The following is a 20,368-nucleotide window of genomic DNA, read 5'->3' as shown; positions in this document are numbered from 1 at the left end:
GCAATAGACACAAAAACAGCTATAAATCCAAAATCTAATATGATAGACTCAAACTTTAAACTATATATTGTGTAGATTTACAGGTCCTACTTGCCCAGCAAAAAGGGTTTGAATAGCTCTTGCACTTTTTTCGAAACTCACAAACAACTGTTCATAGGCTGAAAAGGCTTTTGGAGCAATAAAAACGTAAAAACTGCTATAACTCAAAAATGCAATAAGATAGGTTCAAACTTTAAAAGACATGTTGTGCAGATGTACAAGCCCCCCTTGCACAGAAAGTATGGGTTAGATATCTCTTGCAGTTTCTTCAGAACACACAAATTATCTGAAAATGCTTTTGAAGCAATAGACACAAAAACAGCTATAAATCCAAAACCTAATATGATAGACTCAAACTTTAAACTATATATTGTGTAGATTTACAGGTCCTACTTGCCCAGCAAAAAGGGTTTGAATAGCTCTTGCACTTTTTTCGAAACTCACAAACAACTGTTCATGGGCTGAAAAGGCTTTTGGAGCAATAAAAACGTAAAAACTGCTATAACTCAAAAATGCAATAAGATAGGTTCAAACTTTAAAAGACATGTTGTGCAGATGTACAAGCCCCTCTTGCACAGAAAGTATGGGTTAGATATCTCTTGCAGTTTCTTCAGAAAACACAAATTATGTGAAAATGCTTTTGTAGCAATAGACACAAAAACAGCTATAAATCCAAAACCCAATATGATAGACTCAAACTTTAAACCATATATTGTGTAGATTTACAGGTCCTACTTGCCCAGCAAAAAGGGTTTGAATAGCTCTTGCCCTTTTTTCAAAACTCACAAACAACTGTTCATGGGCTGAAAAGGCTTTTGGAGCAATAAAACAGTAAAAACTGCTCTAACTCAAAAATGCAATAAGATAGGTTCAAACTTTAAAAGACATGTTGTGCAGATGTACAAGCCCCTCTTGCACAGAAAGTATGGGTTAGATATCTCTTGCAGTTTCTTCAGAAAACACAAATTATGTGAAAATGATTTTGAAGCAATAGACACAAAAACAGCTATAAATCCAAAACCTAATATGATAAACTCAAACTTTAAACTATATATTGTGTAGATTTACAGGTCCTACTTGCCCAGCAAAAAGGGTTTGAATAGCTCTTGCACTTTTTTCGAAACTCACAAACAACTGTTCATGGGCTGAAAAGGCTTTTGGAGCAATAAAACGTAAAAACTGCTATAACTCAAAAATGAAATAAGAAAGGTTCAAACTTTAAAAGACATGTTGTGCAGATGTACAAGCCCCTCTTGCACAGAAAGTATGGGTTAGATATCTCTTGCAGTTTCTTCAGAAAACACAAATTATGTGAAAATGCTTTTGAAGCAATAGACACAAAAACAGCTATAAATCCAAAACCCAATATGATAGACTCAAACTTTAAACCATATATTGTGTAGATTTACAGGTCCTACTTGCCCAGCAAAAAGGGTTTGAATAGCTCTTGCCCTTTTTTCAAAACTCACAAACAACTGTTCATGGGCTGAAAGGGCTTTTGGAGCAATAAAAACGTAAAAACTGCTATAACTCAAAAATGCAATAAGATAGGTTCAAACTTTAAAAGACATGTTGTGCAGATGTACAAGCCCCTCTTGCACAGAAAGTATGGGTTAGATATCTCTTGCAGTTTCTTCAGAAAACACAAATTATGTGAAAATGCTTTTGTAGCAATAGACACAAAAACAGCTATAAATCCAAAACCTAATATGATAGACTCAAACTTTAAACCATATATTGTGTAGATTTACAGGTCCTACTTGCCCAGCAAAAAGGGTTTGAATAGCTCTTGCCCTTTTTTCAAAACTCACAAACAACTGTTCATGGGCTAAAAAGGCTTTTGGAGCAATACAACAGTAAAAACTGCTCTAACTCAAAAATGCAATAAGATAGGTTCAAACTTTAAAAGACATGTTGTGCAGATGTACAAGCCCCTCTTGCACAGAAAGTATGGGTTAGATATCTCTTGTAGTTTCTTCAGAACACACAAATTATCTGAAAATGCTTTTGAAGCAATAGACACAAAAACAGCTATAAATCCAAAACCTAATATGATAGACTCAAACTTTAAACTATATATTGTGTAGATTTACAGGTCCTACTTGCCCAGCAAAAAGGGTTCGAATAGCTCTTGCACTTTTTTTCGAAACTCACAAACAACTGTTCATGGGCTGAAAAGGCTTTTGGAGCAATAAAAACGTAAAAACTGCTATAACTTTAAAATGCAATAAGATAAGTTCAAACTTTAAAAGACATGTTGTGCAGATGTACAAGCCCCTCTTGCACAGAAAGTATGGGTTAGATATCTCTTGCAGTTTCTTCAGAAAACACAAATTATGTGAAAATGCTTTTGAAGCAATAGACACAAAAACAGCTATAAATCCAAAACCCAATATGATAGACTCAAACTTTAAACCATATATTGTGTAGATTTACAGGTCCTACTTGCCCAGCGAAAAGGGTTTGAATAGCTCTTGCCCTTTTTTCAAAACTCACAAACAACTGTTCATGGGCTGAAAAGGCTTTTGGAGCAATAAAACAGTAAAAACTGCTATAACTCAAAAATGCAATAAGAAAGGTTCAAACTTTAAAAGACATGTTGTGCAGATGTACAAGCCCCTCTTGCACAGAAAGTATGGGTTAGATATCTCTTGTAGTTTCTTCAGAAAACACAAATTATGTGAAAATGCTTTTGAAGCAATAGACACAAAAACAGCTATAAATCCAAAACCTAATATGATAGACTCAAACTTTAAACTATATATCGTGTAGATTTACAGGTCCTACTTGCCCAGCAAAAAGGGTTTGAATAGCTCTTGCACTTTTTTCGAAACTCACAAACAACTGTTCATGGGCTGAAAAGGCTTTTGGAGCAATAAAAACGTAAAAACTGCTATAACTCAAAAATGCAATAAGATAGGTTCAAACTTTAAAAGACATGTTGTGCAGATGTACAAGCCCCTCTTGCACAGAAAGTATGGGTTAGATATCTCTTGCAGTTTCTTCAGAAAACACAAATTATGTGAAAATGCTTTTGAAGCAATAGACACAAAAACAGCTATAAATCCAAAACCCAATATGATAGACTCAAACTTTAAACCATATATTGTGTAGATTTACAGGTCCTACTTGCCCAGCAAAAAGGGTTTGAATAGCTCTTGCCCTTTTTTCAAAACTCACAAACAACTGTTCATGGGCTGAAAAGGCTTTTGGAGCAATAAAACAGTAAAAACTGCTCTAACTCAAAAATGCAATAAGATAGGTTCAAACTTTAAAAGACATGTTGTGCAGATGTACAAGCCCCTCTTGCACAGAAAGTATGGGTTAGATATCTCTTGCAGTTTCTTCAGAAAACACAAATTATGTGAAAATGATTTTGAAGCAATAGACACAAAAACAGCTATAAATCCAAAACCTAATATGATAGACTCAAACTTTAAACTATATATTGTGTAGATTTACAGGTCCTACTTGCCCAGCAAAAAGGGTTTGAATAGCTCTTGCACTTTTTTCGAAACTCACAAACATCTGTTCATGGGCTGAAAAGGCTTTTGGAGCAATAAAACGTAAAAACTGCTATAACTCAAAAATGCAATAAGATAGGTTCAAACTTTAAAAGACATGTTGTGCAGATGTACAAGCCCCTCTTGCACAGAAAGTATGGGTTAGATATCTCTTGTAGTTTCTTCAGAACACACAAATTATCTGAAAATGCTTTTGAAGCAATAGACACAAAAACAGCTATAAATCCAAAACCTAATATGATAGACTCAAACTTTAAACTATATATTGTGTAGATTTACAGGTCCTACTTGCCCAGCAAAAAGGGTTTGAATAGCTCTTGCACTTTTTTTCGAAACTCACAAACAACTGTTCATGGGCTGAAAAGGCTTTTGGAGCAATAAAAACGTAAAAACTGCTATAACTTTAAAATGCAATAAGATAAGTTCAAACTTTAAAAGACATGTTGTGCAGATGTACAAGCCCCTCTTGCACAGAAAGTATGGGTTAGATATCTCTTGCAGTTTCTTCAGAAAACACAAATTATGTGAAAATGCTTTTGAAGCAATAGACACAAAAACAGCTATACATCCAAAACCCAATATGATAGACTCAAACTTTAAACCATATATTGTGTAGATTTACAGGTCCTACTTGCCCAGCGAAAAGGGTTTGAATAGCTCTTGCCCTTTTTTCAAAACTCACAAACAACTGTTCATGGGCTGAAAAGGCTTTTGGAGCAATAAAACAGTAAAAACTGCTAGAACTCAAAAATACAATAAGATAGGTTCAAACTTTAAAAGACATGTTGTGCAGATGTACAAGCCCCTCTTGCACAGAAAGTATGGGTTAGATATCTCTTGCAGTTTCTTCAGAAAACACAAATTATGTGAAAATGCTTTTGAAGCAATAGACACAAAAACAGCTATAAATCCAAAACCTAATATGATAGACTCAAACTTTAAACTATATATTGTGTAGATTTACAGGTCCTACTTGCCCAGCAAAAAGGGTTTGAATAGCTCTTGCACTTTTTTCGAAACTCACAAACAACTGTTCATGGGCTGAAAAGGCTTTTGGAGCAATAAAAACGTAAAAACTGCTATAACTCAAAAATGCAATAAGAAAGGTTCAAACTTTAAAAGACATGTTGTGCAGATGTACAAGCCCCTCTTGCACAGAAAGTATGGGTTAGATATCTCTTCCAGTTTCTTCAGAAAACACAAATTATGTGAAAATGCTTTTGAAGCAATAGACACAAAAACAGCTATAAATCCAAAACCCAATATGATAGACTCAAACTTTAAACCATATATTGTGTAGATTTACAGGTCCTACTTGCCCAGCAAAAAGGGTTTGAATAGCTCTTGCCCTTTTTTCAAAACTCACAAACAACTGTTCATGGGCTGAAAAGGCTTTTGGAGCAATAAAACAGTAAAAACTGCTAGAACTCAAAAATACAATAAGATAGGTTCAAACTTTAAAAGACATGTTGTGCAGATGTACAAGCCCCTCTTGCACAGAAAGTATGGGTTAGATATCTCTTATAGTTTCTTCAGAAAACACAAATTATGTGAAAATGCTTTTGAAGCAATAGACACAAAAACAGCTATAAATCCAAAACTTAATATGATAGACTCAAACTTTAAACTATATATTGTGTAGATTTACAGGTCCTACTTGCCCAGAAAAAAGGGTTTGAATAGCTCTTGCACTTTTTTCGAAACTCACAAACAACTGTTCATGGGCTGAAAAGGCTTTTGGAGCAATAAAAACGTAAAAACTGCTATAACTCAAAAATGCAATAAGATAGGTTCAAACTTTAAAAGACATGTTGTGCAGATGTACAAGCCCCTCTTGCACAGAAAGTATGGGTTAGATATCTCTTCCAGTTTCTTCAGAAAACACAAATTATGTGAAAATGCTTTTGTAGCAATAGACACAAAAACAGCTATAAATCCAAAACCTAATATGATAGACTCAAACTTTAAACTATATATTGTGTAGATTTACAGGTCCTACTTGCCCAGCAAAAAGGGTTCGAATAGCTCTTGCACTTTTTTTCGAAACTCACAAACAACTGTTCATGGGCTGAAAAGGCTTTTGGAGTAATAAAAACGTAAAAACTGCTATAACTCAAAAATGCAATAAGATAGGTTCAAACTTTAAAAGACATGTTGTGCAGATGTACAAGCCCCTCTTGCACAGAAAGTATGGGTTAGATATCTCTTGCAGTTTCTTCAGAAAACACAAATTATGTGAAAATGCTTTTGAAGCAATAGACACAAAAACAGCTATAAATCCAAAACCCAATATGATAGACTCAAACTTTAAACTATATATTGTGTAGATTTACAGGTCCTACTTGCCCAGCAAAAAGGGTTTGAATAGCTCTTGCACTTTTTTCGAAACTCACAAACAACTGTTCATGGGCTGAAAAGGCTTTTGGAGCAATAAAAACGTAAAAACTGCTATAACTCAAAAATGCAATAAGATAGGTTCAAACTTTAAAAGACATGTTGTGCAGATGTACAAGCCCCTCTTGCACAGAAAGTATGGGTTAGATATCTCTTATAGTTTCTTCAGAAAACACAAATTATGTGAAAATGCTTTTGAAGCAATAGACACAAAAACAGCTATAAATCCAAAACCTAATATGATAGACTCAAACTTTAAACTATATATCGTGTAGATTTACAGGTCCTACTTGCCCAGCAAAAAGGGTTTGAATAGCTCTTGCACTTTTTTCGAAACTCACAAACAACTGTTCATGGGCTGAAAAGGCTTTTGGAGCAATAAAACAGTAAAAACTGCTAGAACTCAAAAATGCAATAAGATAGGTTCAAACTTTAAAAGACATGTTGTGCAGATGTACAAGCCCCTCTTGCACAGAAAGTATGGGTTAGATATCTCTTGCAGTTTCCTCAGAAAACACAAATTATGTGAAAATGCTTTTGAAGCAATAGACACAAAAACAGCTATAAATCCAAAACCTAATATGATAGACTCAAACTTTAAACTATATATTGTGTAGATTTACAGGTCCTACTTGCCCAGCAAAAAGGGTTTGAATAGCTCTTGCCCTTTTTTCGAAACTCACAAACAACTGTTCATGGGCTGAAAAGGCTTTTGGAGCAATAAAAACGTAAAAACTGCTATAACTCAAAAATGCAATAAGATAGGTTCAAACTTTAAAAGACATGTTGTGCAGATGTACAAGCCCCTCTTGCACAGAAAGTATGGGTTAGATATCTCTTGCAGTTTCTTCAGAAAACACAAATTATGTGAAAATGATTTTGAAGCAATAGACACAAAAACAGCTATAAATCCAAAACCCAATATGATAGACTCAAACTTTAAACCATATATTGTGTAGATTTACAGGTCCTACTTGCCCAGCAAAAAGGGTTTGAATAGCTCTTGCCCTTTTTTCAAAACTCACAAACAACTGTTCATGGGCTGAAAGGGCTTTTGGAGAATAAAACAGTAAAAACTGCTAGAACTCAAAAATGCAATAAGATAGGTTCAAACTTTAAAAGACATGTTGTGCAGATGTACAAGCCCCTCTTGCACAGAAAGTATGGGTTAGATATCTCTTGTAGTTTCTTCAGAAAACACAAATTATGTTAAAATGCTTTTGAAGCAATAGACACAAAAACAGCTATAAATCCAAAACCTAATATGATAGACTCAAACTTTAAACTATATATTGTGTAGATTTACAGGTCCTACTTGCCCGGAAAAAAGGGTTTGAATAGCTCTTGCACTTTTTTCGAAACTCACAAACAACTGTTCATGGGCTGAAAAGGCTTTTGGAGCAATAAAAACGTAAAAACTGCTATAACTCAAAAATGCAATAAGATAGGTTCAAACTTTAAAAGACATGTTGTGCAGATGTACAAGCCCCTCTTGCACAGAAAGTATGGGTTAGATATCTCTTCCAGTTTCTTCAGAAAACACAAATTATGTGAAAATGCTTTTGTAGCAATAGACACAAAAACAGCTATAAATCCAAAACCTAATATGATAGACTCAAACTTTAAACTATATATTGTGTAGATTTACAGGTCCTACTTGCCCAGCAAAAAGGGTTTGAATAGCTCTTGCACTTTTTTCGAAACTCACAAACAACTGTTCATGGGCTGAAAAGGCTTTTGGAGCAATAAAAACGTAAAAACTGCTATAACTCAAAAATGCAATAAGATAGGTTCAAACTTTAAAAGACATGTTGTGCAGATGTACAAGCCCCTCTTGCACAGAAAGTATGGGTTAGATATCTCTTGCAGTTTCTTCAGAAAACACAAATTATGTGAAAATGCTTTTGTAGCAATAGACACAAAAACAGCTATAAATCCAAAACCCAATATGATAGACTCAAACTTTAAACCATATATTGTGTAGATTTACAGGTCCTACTTGCCCAGCAAAAAGGGTTTGAATAGCTCTTGCCCTTTTTTCAAAACTCACAAACAACTGTTCATGGGCTGAAAAGGCTTTTGGAGCAATAAAACAGTAAAAACTGCTCTAACTCAAAAATGCAATAAGATAGGTTCAAACTTTAAAAGACATGTTGTGCAGATGTACAAGCCCCTCTTGCACAGAAAGTATGGGTTAGATATCTCTTGCAGTTTCTTCAGAAAACACAAATTATGTGAAAATGATTTTGAAGCAATAGACACAAAAACAGCTATAAATCCAAAACCCAATATGATAGACTCAAACTTTAAACCATATATTGTGTAGATTTACAGGTCCTACTTGCCCAGCAAAAAGGGTTTGAATAGCTCTTGCCCTTTTTTCAAAACTCACAAACAACTGTTCATGGGCTGAAAGGGCTTTTGGAGAATAAAACAGTAAAAACTGCTAGAACTCAAAAATGCAATAAGATAGGTTCAAACTTTAAAAGACATGTTGTGCAGATGTACAAGCCCCTCTTGCACAGAAAGTATGGGTTAGATATCTCTTGTAGTTTCTTCAGAAAACACAAATTATGTTAAAATGCTTTTGAAGCAATAGACACAAAAACAGCTATAAATCCAAAACCTAATATGATAGACTCAAACTTTAAACTATATATTGTGTAGATTTAGAGGTCCTACTTGCCCGGAAAAAAGGGTTTGAATAGCTCTTGCCCTTTTTTCAAAACTCACAAACAACTGTTCATGGGCTGAAAAGGCTTTTGGAGCAATAAAACAGTAAAAACTGCTCTAACTCAAAAATGCAATAAGATAGGTTCAAACTTTAAAAGACATGTTGTGCAGATGTACAAGCCCCTCTTGCACAGAAAGTATGGGTTAGATATCTCTTGCAGTTTCTTCAGAAAACACAAATTATGTGAAAATGATTTTGAAGCAATAGACACAAAAACAGCTATAAATCCAAAACCTAATATGATAGACTCAAACTTTAAACTATATATTGTGTAGATTTACAGGTCCTACTTGCCCAGCAAAAAGGGTTTGAATAGCTCTTGCACTTATTTCGAAACTCACAAACAACTGTTCATGGGCTGAAAAGGCTTTTGGAGCAATAAAATGTAAAAACTGCTATAACTCAAAAATGCAATAAGATAGGTTCAAACTTTAAAAGACATGTTGTGCAGATGTACAAGCCCCTCTTGCACAGAAAGTATGGGTTAGATATCTCTTGTAGTTTCTTCAGAACACACAAATTATCTGAAAATGCTTTTGAAGCAATAGACACAAAAACAGCTATAAATCCAAAACCTAATATGATAGACTCAAACTTTAAACTATATATTGTGTAGATTTACAGGTCCTACTTGCCCAGCAAAAAGGGTTCGAATAGCTCTTGCACTTTTTTTCGAAACTCAAAAAAACTGTTCATGGGCTGAAAAGGCTTTTGGAGCAATAAAAACGTAAAAACTGCTATAACTTTAAAATGCAATAAGATAAGTTCAAACTTTAAAAGACATGTTGTGCAGATGTACAAGCCCCTCTTGCACAGAAAGTATGGGTTAGATATCTCTTGCAGTTTCTTCAGAAAACACAAATTATGTGAAAATGCTTTTGAAGCAATAGACACAAAAACAGCTATAAATCCAAAACCCAATATGATAGACTCAAACTTTAAACCATATATTGTGTAGATTTACAGGTCCTACTTGCCCAGCGAAAAGGGTTTGAATAGCTCTTGCCCTTTTTTCAAAACTCACAAACAACTGTTCATGGGCTGAAAAGGCTTTTGGAGCAATAAAACAGTAAAAACTGCTAGAACTCAAAAATACAATAAGATAGGTTCAAACTTTAAAAGACATGTTGTGCAGATGTACAAGCCCCTCTTGCACAGAAAGTATGGGTTAGATATCTCTTGCAGTTTCTTCAGAAAACACAAATTATGTGAAAATGCTTTTGAAGCAATAGACACAAAACAGCTATAAATCCAAAACCTAATATGATAGACTCAAACTTTAAACTATATATTGTGTAGATTTACAGGTCCTACTTGCCCAGCAAAAAGGGTTTGAATAGCTCTTGCACTTTTTTCGAAACTCACAAACAACTGTTCATGGGCTGAAAAGGCTTTTGGAGCAATAAAAACGTAAAAACTGCTATAACTCAAAAATGCAATAAGAAAGGTTCAAACTTTAAAAGACATGTTGTGCAGATGTACAAGCCCCTCTTGCACAGAAAGTATGGGTTAGATATCTCTTATAGTTTCTTCAGAAAACACAAATTATGTGAAAATGCTTTTGAAGCAATAGACACAAAAACAGCTATAAATCCAAAACCTAATATGATAGACTCAAACTTTAAACTATATATCGTGTAGATTTACAGGTCCTACTTGCCCAGCAAAAAGGGTTTGAATAGCTCTTGCACTTTTTTCGAAACTCACAAACAACTGTTCATGGGCTGAAAAGGCTTTTGGAGCAATAAAAACGTAAAAACTGCTATAACTCAAAAATGCAATAAGATAGGTTCAAACTTTAAAAGACATGTTGTGCAGATGTACAAGCCCCTCTTGCACAGAAAGTATGGGTTAGATATCTCTTGCAGTTTCTTCAGAAAACACAAATTATGTGAAAATGCTTTTGAAGCAATAGACACAAAAACAGCTATAAATCCAAAACCCAATATGATAGACTCAAACTTTAAACCATATATTGTGTAGATTTACAGGTCCTACTTGCCCAGCAAAAAGGGTTTGAATAGCTCTTGCCCTTTTTTCAAAACTCACAAACAACTGTTCATGGGCTGAAAGGGCTTTTGGAGAATAAAACAGTAAAAACTGCTAGAACTCAAAAATGCAATAAGATAGGTTCAAACTTTAAAAGACATGTTGTGCAGATGTACAAGCCCCTCTTGCACAGAAAGTATGGGTTAGATATCTCTTGTAGTTTCTTCAGAAAACACAAATTATGTTAAAATGCTTTTGAAGCAATAGACACAAAAACAGCTATAAATCCAAAACCTAATATGATAGACTCAAACTTTAAACTATATATTGTGTAGATTTACAGGTCCTACTTGCCCAGAAAAAAGGGTTTGAATAGCTCTTGCACTTTTTTCGAAACTCACAAACAACTGTTCATGGGCTGAAAAGGCTTTTGGAGCAATAAAAACGTAAAAACTGCTATAACTCAAAAATGCAATAAGATAGGTTCAAACTTTAAAAGACATGTTGTGCAGATGTACAAGCCCCTCTTGCACAGAAAGTATGGGTTAGATATCTCTTCCAGTTTCTTCAGAAAACACAAATTATGTGAAAATGCTTTTGTAGCAATAGACACAAAAACAGCTATAAATCCAAAACCTAATATGATAGACTCAAACTTTAAACTATATATTGTGTAGATTTAAAGGTCCTACTTGCCCAGCAAAAAGGGTTTGAATAGCTCTTGCACTTTTTTCGAAACTCACAAACAACTGTTCATGGGCTGAAAAGGCTTTTGGAGCAATAAAAACGTAAAAACTGCTATAACTCAAAAATGCAATAAGATAGGTTCAAACTTTAAAAGACATGTTGTGCAGATGTACAAGCCCCTCTTGCACAGAAAGTATGGGTTAGATATCTCTTGCAGTTTCTTCAGAAAACACAAATTATGTGAAAATGCTTTTGTAGCAATAGACACAAAAACAGCTATAAATCCAAAACCCAATATGATAGACTCAAACTTTAAACCATATATTGTGTAGATTTACAGGTCCTACTTGCCCAGCAAAAAGGGTTTGAATAGCTCTTGCCCTTTTTTCAAAACTCACAAACAACTGTTCATGGGCTGAAAAGGCTTTTGGAGCAATAAAACAGTAAAAACTGCTCTAACTCAAAAATGCAATAAGATAGGTTCAAACTTTAAAAGACATGTTGTGCAGATGTACAAGCCCCTCTTGCACAGAAAGTATGGGTTAGATATCTCTTGCAGTTTCTTCAGAAAACACAAATTTTGTGAAAATGATTTTGAAGCAATAGACAGAAAAACAGCTATAAATCCAAAACCTAATATGATAGACTCAAACTTTAAACTATATATTGTGTAGATTTACAGGTCCTACTTGCCCAGCAAAAAGGGTTTGAATAGCTCTTGCACTTTTTTCGAAACTCACAAACAACTGTTCATGGGCTGAAAAGGCTTTTGGAGCAATAAAACGTAAAAACTGCTATAACTCAAAAATGCAATAAGATAGGTTCAAACTTTAAAAGACATGTTGTGCAGATGTACAAGCCCCTCTTGCACAGAAAGTATGGGTTAGATATCTCTTGTAGTTTCTTCAGAACACACAAATTATCTGAAAATGCTTTTGAAGCAATAGACACAAAAACAGCTATAAATCCAAAACCTAATATGATAGACTCAAACTTTAAACTATATATTGTGTAGATTTACAGGTCCTACTTGCCCAGCAAAAAGGGTTCGAATAGCTCTTGCACTTTTTTTCGAAACTCACAAACAACTGTTCATGGGCTGAAAAGGCTTTTGGAGCAATAAAAACGTAAAAACTGCTATAACTTTAAAATGCAATAAGATAAGTTCAAACTTTAAAAGACATGTTGTGCAGATGTACAAGCCCCTCTTGCACAGAAAGTATGGGTTAGATATCTCTTGCAGTTTCTTCAGAAAACACAAATTATGTGAAAATGCTTTTGAAGCAATAGACACAAAAACAGCTATAAATCCAAAACCTAATATGATAGACTCAAACTTTAAACTATATATTGTGTAGATTTACAGGTCCTACTTGCCCAGCAAAAAGGGTTTGAATAGCTCTTGCACTTTTTTCGAAACTCACAAACAACTGTTCATGGGCTGAAAAGGCTTTTGGAGCAATAAAAACGTAAAAACTGCTATAACTCAAAAATGCAATAAGAAAGGTTCAAACTTTAAAAGACATGTTGTGCAGATGTACAAGCCCCTCTTGCACAGAAAGTATGGGTTAGATATCTCTTATAGTTTCTTCAGAAAACACAAATTATGTGAAAATGCTTTTGAAGCAATAGACACAAAAACAGCTATAAATCCAAAACCTAATATGATAGACTCAAACTTCAAACTATATATCGTGTAGATTTACAGGTCCTACTTGCCCAGCAAAAAGGGTTTGAATAGCTCTTGCACTTTTTTCGAAACTCACAAACAACTGTTCATGGGCTGAAAAGGCTTTTGGAGCAATAAAAACGTAAAAACTGCTATAACTCAAAAATGCAATAAGATAGGTTCAAACTTTAAAAGACATGTTGTGCAGATGTACAAGCCCCTCTTACAGAAAGTATGGGTTAGATATCTCTTGCAGTTTCTTCAGAAAACACAAATTATGTGAAAATGCTTTTGAAGCAATAGACACAAAAACAGCTATAAATCCAAAACCCAATATGATAGACTCAAACTTTAAACCATATATTGTGTAGATTTACAGGTCCTACTTGCCCAGCAAAAAGGGTTTGAATAGCTCTTGCCCTTTTTTCGAAACTCACAAACAACTGTTCATGGGCTGAAAAGGCTTTTGGAGCAATAAAAAAGTAAAAACTGCTATAACTCAAAAATGCAATAAGATAGGTTCAAAATTTAAAAGACATGTTGTGCAGATGTACAAGCCCCTCTTGCACAGAAAGTATGGGTTAGATATCTCTTGCAGTTTCTTCAGAAAACACAAATTATGTGAAAATGCTTTTGTAGCAATAGACACAAAAACAGCTATAAATCCAAAACCCAATATGATAGACTCAAACTTTAAACCATATATTGTGTAGATTTACAGGTCCTACTTGCCCAGCAAAAAGGGTTTGAATAGCTCTTGCCCTTTTTTCAAAACTCACAAACAACTGTTCATGGGCTGAAAAGGCTTTTGGAGCAATAAAACAGTAAAAACTGCTCTAACTCAAAAATGCAATAAGATAGGTTCAAACTTTAAAAGACATGTTGTGCAGATGTACAAGCCCCTCTTGCACAGAAAGTATGGGTTAGATATCTCTTGCAGTTTCTTCAGAAAACACAAATTATGTGAAAATGATTTTGAAGCAATAGACACAAAAACAGCTATAAATCCAAAACCTAATATGATAAACTCAAACTTTAAACTATATATTGTGTAGATTTACAGGTCCTACTTGCCCAGCAAAAAGGGTTTGAATAGCTCTTGCACTTTTTTCGAAACTCACAAACAACTGTTCATGGGCTGAAAAGGCTTTTGGAGCAATAAAAACGTAAAAACTGCTATAACTCAAAAATGCAATAAGATAGGTTCAAACTTTAAAAGACATGTTGTGCAGATGTACAAGCCCCTCTTGCACAGAAAGTATGGGTTAGATATCTCTTGTAGTTTCTTCAGAACACACAAATTATCTGAAAATGCTTTTGAAGCAATAGACACAAAAACAGCTATAAATCCAAAACCTAATATGATAGACTCAAACTTTAAACTATATATTGTGTAGATTTACAGGTCCTACTTGCCCAGCAAAAAGGGTTCGAATAGCTCTTGCACTTTTTTTCGAAACTCACAAACAACTGTTCATGGGCTGAAAAGGCTTTTGGAGCAATAAAAACGTAAAAACTGCTATAACTTTAAAATGCAATAAGATAAGTTCAAACTTTAAAAGACATGTTGTGCAGATGTACAAGCCCCTCTTGCACAGAAAGTATGGGTTAGATATCTCTTGCAGTTTCTTCAGAAAACACAAATTATGTGAAAATGCTTTTGAAGCAATAGACACAAAAACAGCTATAAATCCAAAACCTAATATGATAGACTCAAACTTTAAACTATATATTGTGTAGATTTACAGGTCCTACTTGCCCAGCAAAAAGGGTTTGAATAGCTCTTGCACTTTTTTCGAAACTCACAAACAACTGTTCATGGGCTGAAAAGGCTTTTGGAGCAATAAAAACGTAAAAACTGCTATAACTCAAAAATGCAATAAGATAGGTTCAAACTTTAAAAAACATGTTGTGCAGATGTACAAGCCCCTCTTGCACAGAAAGTATGGGTTAGATATCTCTTGCAGTTTCTTCAGAAAACACAAATTATGTGAAAATGCTTTTGAAGCAATAGACACAAAAACAGCTATAAATCCAAAACCCAATATGATAGACTCAAACTTTAAACCATATATTGTGTAGATTTACAGGTCCTACTTGCCCAGCGAAAAGGGTTTGAATAGCTCTTGCCCTTTTTTCAAAACTCACAAACAACTGTTCATGGGCTGAAAAGGCTTTTGGAGCAATAAAACAGTAAAAACTGCTAGAACTCAAAAATACAATAAGATAGGTTCAAACTTTAAAAGACATGTTGTGCAGATGTACAAGCCCCTCTTGCACAGAAAGTATGGGTTAGATATCTCTTGCAGTTTCTTCAGAAAACACAAATTATGTGAAAATGCTTTTGAAGCAATAGACACAAAAACAGCTATAAATCCAAAACCTAATATGATAGACTCAAACTTTAAACTATATATTGTGTAGATTTACAGGTCCTACTTGCCCAGCAAAAAGGGTTTGAATAGCTCTTGCACTTTTTTCGAAACTCACAAACAACTGTTCATGGGCTGAAAAGGCTTTTGGAGCAATAAAAACGTAAAAACTGCTATAACTCAAAAATGCAATAAGATAGGTTCAAACTTTAAAAGACATGTTGTGCAGATGTACAAGCCCCTCTTGCACAGAAAGTATGGGTTAGATATCTCTTGCAGTTTCTTCAGAAAACACAAATTATGTGAAAATGCTTTTGAAGCAACAGACACAAAAACAGCTATAAATCCAAAACCTAATATGATAGACTCAAACTTTAAACTATATATTGTGTAGATTTACAGGTCCTACTTGCCCAGCAAAAAGGGTTTGAATAGCTCTTGCACTTTTTTCGAAACTCACAAACAACTGTTCATGGGCTGAAAAGGCTTTTGGAGCAATAAAAACGTAAAAACTGCTATAACTCAAAAATGCAATAAGATAGGTTCAAACTTTAAAAGACATGTTGTGCAGATGTACAAGCCCCTCTTGCACAGAAAGTATGGGTTAGATATCTCTTGCAGTTTCTTCAGAAAACACAAATTATGTGAAAATGCTTTTGAAGCAATAGACACAAAAACAGCTATAAATCCAAAACCCAATATGATAGACTCAAAATTTAAACCATATATTGTGTAGATTTACAGGTCCTACTTGCCCAGCAAAAAGGGTTTGAATAGCTCTTGCCCTTTTTTCAAAACTCACAAACAACTGTTCATGGGCTGAAAGGGCTTTTGGAGCAATAAAAACGTAAAAACTGCTATAACTCAAAAATGCAATAAGATAGGTTCAAACTTTAAAAGACATGTTGTGCAGATGTACAAGCCCCTCTTGCACAGAAAGTATGGGTTAGATATCTCTTGCAGTTTCTTCAGAAAACACAAATTATGTGAAAATGCTTTTGTAGCAATAGACACAAAAACAGCTATAAATCCAAAACCCAATATGATAGACTCAAACTTTAAACCATATATTGTGTAGATTTACAGGTCCTACTTGCCCAGCAAAAAGGGTTTGAATAGCTCTTGCCCTTTTTTCAAAACTCACAAACAACTGTTCATGGGCTGAAAAGGCTTTTGGAGCAATAAAAACGTAAAAACTGCTATAACTCAAAAATGCAATAAGATAGGTTCAAACTTTAAAAGACATGTTGTGCAGATGTACAAGCCCCTCTTGCACAGAAAGTATGGGTTAGATATCTCTTGCAGTTTCTTCAGAAAACACAAATTATGTGAAAATGCTTTTGAAGCAATAGACACAAAAACAGCTATAAATCCAAAACCTAATATGATAGACTCAAACTTTAAACTATATATTGTGTAGATTTACAGGTCCTACTTGCCCAGCAAAAAGGGTTTGAATAGCTCTTGCACTTTTTTCGAAACTCACAAACAACTGTTCATGGGCTGAAAAGGCTTTTGGAGCAATAAAAACGTAAAAACTGCTATAACTCAAAAATGCAATAAGATAGGTTCAAACTTTAAAAGACATGTTGTGCAGATGTACAAGCCCCTCTTGCACAGAAAGTATGGGTTAGATATCTCTTGCAGTTTCTTCAGAAAACACAAATTATGTGAAAATGCTTTTGAAGCAATAGACACAAAAACAGCTATAAATCCAAAACCCAATATGATAGACTCAAAATTTAAACTATATATTGTGTAGATTTACAGGTCCTACTTGCCCAGCAAAAAGGGTTTGAATAGCTCTTGCACTTTTTTCGAAACTCACAAACAACTGTTCATGGGCTGAAAAGGCTTTTGGAGCAATAAAAACGTAAAAACTGCTATAACTCAAAAATGCAATAAGATAGGTTCAAACTTTAAAAGACATGTTGTGCAGATGTACAAGCCCCTCTTGCACAGAAAGTATGGGTTAGATATCTCTTGCAGTTTCTTCAGAAAACACAAATTATGTGAAAATGCTTTTGAAGCAATAGACACAAAAACAGCTATAAATCCAAAACCCAATATGATAGACTCAAAATTTAAACCATATATTGTGTAGATTTACAGGTCCTACTTGCCCAGCAAAAAGGGTTTGAATAGCTCTTGCCCTTTTTTCAAAACTCACAAACAACTGTTCATGGGCTGAAAGGGCTTTTGGAGCAATAAAAACGTAAAAACTGCTATAACTCAAAAATGCAATAAGATAGGTTCAAACTTTAAAAGACATGTTGTGCAGATGTACAAGCCCCTCTTGCACAGAAAGTATGGGTTAGATATCTCTTGCAGTTTCTTCAGAAAACACAAATTATGTGAAAATGCTTTTGTAGCAATAGACACAAAAACAGCTATAAATCCAAAACCCAATATGATAGACTCAAACTTTAAACCATATATTGTGTAGATTTACAGGTCCTACTTGCCCAGCAAAAAGGGTTTGAATAGCTCTTGCCCTTTTTTCAAAACTCACAAACAACTGTTCATGGGCTGAAAAGGCTTTTGGAGCAATAAAACAGTAAAAACTGCTCTAACTCAAAAATGCAATAAGATAGGTTCAAACTTTAAAAGACATGTTGTGCAGATGTACAAGCCCCTCTTGCACAGAAAGTATGGGTTAGATATCTCTTGCAGTTTCTTCAGAAAACACAAATTATGTGAAAATGATTTTGAAGCAATAGACACAAAAACAGCTATAAATCCAAAACCTAATATGATAGACTCAAACTTTAAACTATATATTGTGTAGATTTACAGGTCCTACTTGCCCAGCAAAAAGGGTTTGAATAGCTCTTGCACTTTTTTCGAAACTCACAAACAACTGTTCATGGGCTGAAAAGGCTTTTGGAGCAATAAAACGTAAAAACTGCTATAACTCAAAAATGCAATAAGATAGGTTCAAACTTTAAAAGACATGTTGTGCAGATGTACAAGCCCCTCTTGCACAGAAAGTATGGGTTAGATATCTCTTGTAGTTTCTTCAGAACACACAAATTATGTGAAAATGCTTTTGAAGCAATAGACACAAAAACAGCTATAAATCCAAAACCTAATATGATAGACTCAAACTTTAAACTATATATTGTGTAGATTTACAGGTCCTACTTGCCCAGCAAAAAGGGTTCGAATAGCTCTTGCACTTTTTTTCGAAACTCACAAACAACTGTTCATGGGCTGAAAAGGCTTTTGGAGCAATAAAAACGTAAAAACTGCTATAACTTTAAAATGCAATAAGATAAGTTCAAACTTTAAAAGACATGTTGTGCAGATGTACAAGCCCCTCTTGCACAGAAAGTATGGGTTAGATATCTCTTGCAGTTTCTTCAGAAAACACAAATTATGTGAAAATGCTTTTGAAGCAATAGACACAAAAACAGCTATAAATCCAAAACCCAATATGATAGACTCAAACTTTAAACCATATATTGTGTAGATTTACAGGTCCTACTTGCCCAGCGAAAAGGGTTTGAATAGCTCTTGCCCTTTTTTCAAAACTCACAAACAACTGTTCATGGGCTGAAAAGGCTTTTGGAGCAATAAAACAGTAAAAACTGCTAGAACTCAAAAATACAATAAGATAGGTTCAAACTTTAAAAGACATGTTGTGCAGATGTACAAGCCCCTCTTGCACAGAAAGTATGGGTTAGATATCTCTTGCAGTTTCTTCAGAAAACACAAATTATGTGAAAATGCTTTTGAAGCAATAGACACAAAAACAGCTATAAATCCAAAACCTAATATGATAGACTCAAACTTTAAACTATATATTGTGTAGATTTACAGGTCCTACTTGCCCAGCAAAAAGGGTTTGAATAGCTCTTGCACTTTTTTCGAAACTCACAAACAACTGTTCATGGGCTGAAAAGGCTTTTGGAGCAATAAAAACGTAAAAACTGCTATAACTCAAAAATGCAATAAGAAAGGTTCAAACTTTAAAAGACATGTTGTGCAGATGTACAAGCCCCTCTTGCACAGAAAGTATGGGTTAGATATCTCTTGCAGTTTCTTCAGAAAACACAAATTATGTGAAAATGATTTTGAAGCAATAGACACAAAAACAGCTATAAATCCAAAACCTAATATGATAGACTCAAACTTTAAACTATATATTGTGTAGATTTACAGGTCCTACTTGCCCAGCAAAAAGGGTTTGAATAGCTCTTGCACTTTTTTCGAAACTCACAAACAACTGTTCATGGGCTGAAAAGGCTTTTGGAGCAATAAAACGTAAAAACTGCTATAACTCAAAAATGCAATAAGATAGGTTCAAACTTTAAAAGACATGTTGTGCAGATGTACAAGCCCCTCTTGCACAGAAAGTATGGGTTAGATATCTCTTGCAGTTTCTTCAGAAAACACAAATTATGTGAAAATGCTTTTGTAGCAATAGACACAAAAACAGCTATAAATCCAAAACCCAATATGATAGACTCAAACTTTAAACCATATATTGTGTAGATTTACAGGTCCTACTTGCCCAGCAAAAAGGGTTTGAATAGCTCTTGCCCTTTTTTCAAAACTCACAAACAACTGTTCATGGGCTGAAAAGGCTTTTGGAGCAATAAAACAGTAAAAACTGCTCTAACTCAAAAATGCAATAAGATAGGTTCAAACTTTAAAAGACATGTTGTGCAGATGTACAAGCCCCTCTTGCACAGAAAGTATGGGTTAGATATCTCTTGCAGTTTCTTCAGAAAACACAAATTATGTGAAAATGATTTTGAAGCAATAGACACAAAAACAGCTATAAATCCAAAACCTAATATGATAGACTCAAACTTTAAACTATATATTGTGTAGATTTACAGGTCCTACTTGCCCAGCGAAAAGGGTTTGAATAGCTCTTGCCCTTTTTTCAAAACTCACAAACAACTGTTCATGGGCTGAAAAGGCTTTTGGAGCAATAAAACAGTAAAAACTG

Source organism: Eucyclogobius newberryi, unplaced genomic scaffold, assembly GCF_026437365.1.
Source record: "Eucyclogobius newberryi isolate DKJ021-1_F unplaced genomic scaffold, fEucNew1.0.hap1 SCAF_7, whole genome shotgun sequence".
NCBI classification, from domain to species: Eukaryota; Metazoa; Chordata; class Actinopteri; order Gobiiformes; family Gobiidae; genus Eucyclogobius; species Eucyclogobius newberryi.
This window is presented reverse-complemented; position numbering follows the sequence as displayed.